The sequence below is a fragment of the Hevea brasiliensis genome, chromosome 13, assembly GCF_030052815.1.
Source record: "Hevea brasiliensis isolate MT/VB/25A 57/8 chromosome 13, ASM3005281v1, whole genome shotgun sequence".
Taxonomy (NCBI): domain Eukaryota; kingdom Viridiplantae; phylum Streptophyta; class Magnoliopsida; order Malpighiales; family Euphorbiaceae; genus Hevea; species Hevea brasiliensis.
The window spans coordinates 87,298,907-87,305,630 of record NC_079505.1 but is presented as its reverse complement, the minus strand read 5'-3'; the positions used below and the strand labels follow the sequence as shown (position 1 = coordinate 87,305,630).

At 36.2% G+C, this 6,724-nt stretch overlaps 1 non-coding gene across 1 annotated transcript; it reads right to left on the bottom strand.

Moving 5' to 3' along the window:
- Positions 1–321: 321 nt before the first annotated feature.
- Positions 322–426, bottom strand: LOC131172362 (small nucleolar RNA R71). The gene has a single exon (XR_009142842.1). It is a non-coding gene; the product is annotated as a small nucleolar RNA R71 (small nucleolar RNA).
- Positions 427–6,724: the final 6,298 nt, after the last annotated feature.

The following is a 6,724-nucleotide window of genomic DNA, read 5'->3' as shown; positions in this document are numbered from 1 at the left end:
ATGTGAGAGATAACAGTCCTATCACTAGAGCCAATCAATTTGAGTTAAAGACCGGTCTTATTCAGATGGTCTAGAATTTACAATTTGGGGGCAGCCCACTTGAAAATCCCCATTCTCATTTAAAGAAGTTTATGATGATATGTGGCACTCAAAGACAACCTGGAGTTTCAGATGAAGTGATTCAGCTAACCTTGTTCCCATTCTCTCTTCGAGATTTAGCATTAGAGTGGTACGATAAACTTTCACAAGCTACCATTGCTACTTGGGAGTAGTTATCTCAAGCTTTTCTATCATAATTTTTCCCACTTGGGAAAATCACTTATTTGAGGAATTTGATAGTAGCTTTCAGACAAAGGATGATGAAACTTTGTATGAATCTTGAATGAGATTTAAGGAGCTTGAAAGGCAATGTCCTCATCATTAAATCCGCAAATGGATGATTGTTCCGAATTTCTACACTAGAGTTACTCCAGCCATAAGAAACACAATTGATTCACAAGTAGAAGGAGATTTCATGAGAATGACAAGTGAAGAATGCTATGATCTGTTAGAAAAAAATTGCTCATAATACCCATTTATGGGGAAATCCTAGAGCAATCGAGCCAAAGAAGGCTAAGATTTATGAACTTGACTCAGTAAGTTATATGAATGCAAGATTTAATTAGTTGACTCAGCTACTTAGTGATTTTTGCACAAAGGCAATAGTCTCAACTCCTACAACTATGCAACAAGTTGCCAACACAGATGGAGCCCAAAGTTGTGGAGTTGATTACTCTTTTTATGGTGATGATTACTTGCAAGAATAAGCTACTTATGCAGGAGAATATCAACAGAAACCTATGGGAAATGCTTATTCTAATGTGAACAACTCAATATGGAGACCATAAGTAACTTTTAGTCAACAAGGTCAATGCTCAAACTATGCTCATAGCTAGCAGTATATGCCATAGAATTGACCTCGGTTTCAGCCACAATTTTAGCCCACAAGACAACCACGTCCTAGATATCAATCAAGAGCACAACAACCTTTTTCACCTCCTGAACCAAAGCCAACATTGGAAACCATGATGGAGAAATTTTTTACCAAACAAAGCAAGATGAATAACAAATTAGAGGAAGAAATGCAACACATGAGGACAAACCATGGATCAGCTACAAGCTTATAACCGCATGTTAGAGAATCAATTGGCTCAACAAGCAAGCTCATCGAGAAATAAATCATATGGTAAACTACCTGGCCAACCATAAAACTCCCAAGAACAATGTAAGGTGGTGACCTTGAGAAGTGGAAAAAAAGTTGGGCAAGAGAATGCAAACAAGAAAGAAGAAAAAGATAGCACAAAAGAAGAAAAACCAGTTCAGAGCAAGAAAAATGAAAAAGAGAAAGAGAGCAAAAGTGAGTAAGATGAGGGAGAGAAGCCACACATTCCACCTGAACCTTATAAACCTACCCTTCCCTACCCTCAAAGATTCTTCAAGCAGAAGCTAGACAAACAATTTGGCAAATTCCTTGAGGTGCTGAATAAGTTGTATATCAATGTCCCCTTCATTGAGGCATCATCCCAAATGCCAAGTTTTTGAAGGAAATTCTTACTAATAAAAGAAGGCTAGAAGATTATGATACTATCAACTTGGGAGAGCAATGCAGTTCTAACAAAAGAAGTATTTGGGCACCCAGAAAGAACTGAATTTGAGACAGAGGAGATGGTTAGAGTTAATAACAGATTATGATTGTTTAATAGACTACCAGCCAGGGAAAGCTAATGTTGTGACTGACGCTTTAAGTCGCAAGACTATGGCAAGTCTACGGGTTACTCCTTTGTGTATGGTACATGAGTTGAGATCATTACATGCCAGCTTAGAGATTAATGACGAGGGGCAGACAACAGTTGCATGGCATGTACAGCCAGTGTTGATTGATCATATCAGAATGGCTGCTCAAAATGATCAGAAGTATCAGAAATTGTTAGAAGAAGTTCGACAGGGCAAGAAACCAGAATTCTCAATAAGAGATGATGGTCTATTGCTACACCAGGGCAAAATATGTGTTCCTAATGGTGTTGATTTGAGGCAGATCATTTTGAAATTACACATGAGTCTCCTTTTGCCATGCACTCTGGTGGTACAAAAATGTGTAGAGGGCTAAAGGAGCATTACTGGTGGATGGGTATGAAAAGAGATGTGGCAGAGTTTGTTTCTGAATGCCTAACTTGTCAGCAAGTGAAGGCAGAGTATCAAGTACCAACTGGATTGTTACATCCACTACCAGTACTAGAATGGAAATGTGAGAGAATAACAATGGATTTTATGATGGGACTTCCGAGGACACAAAAGATTCATGATGCAGTATGAGTCGTAGTTGACAGACTGACCAAGTCTGCTCATTTTCTGCCAATTTGGATGGATTATAGTTTAGAAAGATTGGCCATACATTGATGAGATTGTGAGACTACACAGAGTGCCAGTATCCATCGTATCAGACAGAGATCCTAGGTTCACTTCTAGATTCTGGGGTAGTCTTCAGAGAGCCCTCGGAACTAGATTGAACTTCAAGATGCGGATTCCACCCACGCATGCATGGCCAGTCTGATAGGGTAATTCAGATCTTGGAGGACATGCTACAGGCTTGTGTGATTGGTTTGAGGGCAGTTGGGACACACACTTGCCTTTGATTGAGTTTACTTATAACAACAGCTACTAATCAAGCATTGGGATGCCTCCATATGAAGCTTTGTATAACAGAAAATGTAGAACCCCATTGTGGTGGGATGACGTGGGTGAAAGGAAGATGATTGGGCCCGAAATTATTCAGCAGACTGAGGAGAAAATCAGGGTGATCAGAGATCGACTTAAGACTGCATCAGACCGTCAGAAGTCCTATATTGATCTGAAGAGAAGGGATATTGAATATGCAGTGGGTGATAAAGTATTCCTCAAGGTTTCCCCTTGGAAGAGGATTATGAGATTTGGTAGGAAGGGGAAATTGAGTCCTCGTTTCATTGGGCCATATGAGGTTCTGGAAAGAGTGGGTCCTTTAGCATATCATTTGGCACTACCTCCAGAGTTAGAAAAGATACATAATGTCTTCCATGTGTCTATGTTGAGGAGGTATCGATCAGACCCATCTCATGTACTACCAGTAGAAGAAATTGAAGTGAATCCAGACCTCACATATGAGGAAGAACCCATAGAGATTCTGGATTATGAGGTGAAGCAGCTACGAAACAAGCAAATCCCGTTAGTGAAAGTGTTGTGGAACCATCATTTGGGCCAGGAGGCTACCTGGGAACGAGAGGAGGACATGAGGAGACAACACCCACAGCTGTTCAGAGACTGATACCAGGTAAAATTTCGAGACGAAATTTATTTTAAGGGAGGGAGAATTGTAACACCCCTATTTACATAGCCTGGTATATTTCATTGTTCAGATGACCGGTGTCGATCCAGATAATTAAGGGGATTAGAACCACACTTAAGACAACTAGATAAGTCCTGAACACAAATAATTAGTAATTGTCAATTAGTTAAGTATTAATAAGAAAAACAAAACATAAGAAGTTAAATGAGCTGAGAGTCACAGCGATGGGTGACCTTCTCGGGAAGGTTGCGAAGTCAATTTAAACTCAAATTTCGAACTATAAAATGTGACGCTGCAGTCCTTAGAACTATTGCGAACACAGTGGAAAAGAGAAAATCATGAAAAAGAATTGTTAAGCCAGTCAAATAATTAGGTCAGGGATCCGAAAGAAATATTGAATTATTTGCAAATCGGGTCAAACAGGTGATGGGCAATTTGGTCAATTGACCCCGAGAGCTGACTCTTGACCTAACTGTCAAATAAAATCGGAGAAAAGAAAATTTCAGAATCGGGAATTAAATTAAAGAACTAATGGAAAAATAAATAGAAAAAAAAAAAGAAAATGAAAAAATGAAAAGAGATGACATCATGCATGACATCATGCATGATGCCATAAATATTATAATTAAAAATTTATTTAATTTAATTTGTGGTCTTCCTAATACACATAAAAGAAAAGAAAAAAAAATAAAATTCATTTATCTTCATCTTGTTGCCGTCCCTCTTCCTTAGCTCTCTCTCTCTCATTTTTCTTTCTTGAAACCATCATGGGAGCTCACCTTAAGCTCTCATAAACCCTAAATTCAGCCACAAATTCCCTAACCCCCTTAAGCAAACCTTGCAAGTGAACCTTAATATGAAGCTTGGATACCATTAAAACCAATAAAGTGAGGAGAATTGAAGATTAAAATTCTGCACTAAGGTTAGTAATCCAACTTGAATTTTTTTTGTTTGATTCTAGTATTTATAGCATGAAGAACTTGGAAATATACTTAAAATGAAATGAAAATAATTGTTGGAGGACTAGAAGTAAATTTGGCCAGCTAGGGTTTGATGGGTGTATACATGTGTTTTGATTGAATTAAAAGTGTAGGTAAGTTTGTATGAGTGTGGAATTGATGTTGGTATGCTTAGAATTAATTAAGTGTAACAAATTGGTGAATTAGGGTTTAGCACCTAGGGTTTAGAAGACAAAAATATGAGAATATGTTAAATGGTGTGTTGGACTTGGCTTGAGGTGAGAAATGGTCATTTGTGACCAATTGGAGTATGTTAGAAGTGTTGGAACCAAATGCAAATTCGAATTGCTTAGGGTCATGCTGCAGGCAATAGGACCAAGGTCCCTTTCAGGGACCAAAACTGAAAATTTACAAGTCCAATTGGTGTGAGGCCAATTGAAAATGAAAATAGACACAAAATGGAACATTTTTCATTTAGTAATTATGCCTAAAAAGTGACCAAAACCTAGTGAATAAATTGATCAAATCTAAAATTAGCAATCTGACCTGTACAAAAATGACCAAATGAACAGTGTTTGTTCATTTGGCCATAACTTGGGTTAGGCAGGTTTAAATGATCTAAAATTTTACCAGTGGAAAGCTGAGATAACTTTCATGAAGAACACAAACCCAAATTATGCCCTTAACCAAGTCATCTAGCCACCCAAAGTTGGTGACCTAAAACTGCCAGAACCAGTTTGGTGCCCAAAAATCTGGGTTAAGTCCAATCTGGCAATCATGATTCAAATGGCTATAACTTGAGCTACAAAACTCTAAATGGAGTGATTCAAAAAGGAGAATAAAGTTAAGACATTAAGGGACAATTTCTATGAAGAAAACTTAGCCCAATTCTAACAGCAAAATGACTAATGGAACAGTGCAACATAAGACACAAAAACTAAAAATTTGCAATTTTGCCTAAAAGACCTAAGTTTTGAGAAAACAACCAAAACCAACAAAATTGGTGACCAAAATGTGGTATGTGGGTGAAGTTGGAGTTCTCATACCTGTTAAGCCTTAGAAAGTCAATAAATTGACTTGAATAGTATCATGAATAGTAACCTCAACATGAAATTGCAAGAATGTAAGTTTAAATATATTGGAATTAGTTATTTGAATTGTTATGAAGTAAAGATACTGAGACACTATAAATTTTATGTTTCAACTGAAAAAGATTCGAAAAGTCTGAAAGACTGAGTCAAGTCCTAGAGGTGATTCACGTCAGGTTTGTGCACAATAAACCCTATTTCAACATTTTATCCTTGAAAATTTGATTTAATACGCATTATGAGTTTAAGAACTTTTGTGTTGCCACTTTGTGATGAAATTGTAACTTTGGAAATTGATTTGATTTTTGTATGCAATATTTGAATAAAATGTTTAAAATGGATTTCTGATTCACACTTAGCATGACAGTACCTTATTATTCCTTCTCCATTTATAGGGTTGAGATCGATTATTTTCCTCCCTCTCTGGTTTACCAGTTGAGGTTGTAGATCGGATGAGTTCTCATTAGCTAGCTAGCCACCTCCCTCATTGATTTCGATTAGTGGGGTTGTAGATTGCTTTGTCGTGGTGTACAACATGGTATTGATCGAAAATTTTGTGTCATGGCTTAAGTTGTGTATGAATTGGCAACACTGTGTTTATTAAATTATTTGATCAAAATTGTGCTATAATGAGTTTTAATAAATTGTGAAATGTGATTATGAAATATTCAAATTGTGAATTTGTCAAGGAATATTTTATGTATTGCATTTCAATTTTTTATTGTGCACCACTGAGTATTTTTATACTTAGCGATAGTTTATTTTGCTGTCGTAGATAAGGGCAAGGAAAAAGCAGCAGAGTGAGCTGCTGGATCAGCAAGAACTTCTGTGATCACTTTTGTACGGGTATTTATTTAGACCCTTGTAGTTAATTGATGTCAATATTATAATGTTTTATGTATCAATGTAAAATTGAGTAGTTGTATAATAAATTATAATAATATTATTTTTGTATTTTATCTTTGTAAATTAAACTTGTGAATATAAATTAGCTTTATTGAATGAAATGATAATATATTTTGAGATAACAAACTTGGATTAAATTGTGAAATTATTTTGAAGTGGTTTGATTTGAGAATTTTGAGTTAATTTGGGTTGGGAGTTATGAAAAAATTTATTGGAAGTGTTTTTCTCAGGTATTTGAAGAACTGTTTTCTCAAAATACAGGCGACACTCTGCTGAAATTTTTATAAAATTTGCGAAAAAATAAAATGGACAAAAGTTTTAACTAGTTTTAAAACTTCAATTAAATGATTTTAATTCCTACCAAAGCGCTCACCACTTCCTAAATATAAGAAAATGGTTTTAAAATCCCTTGT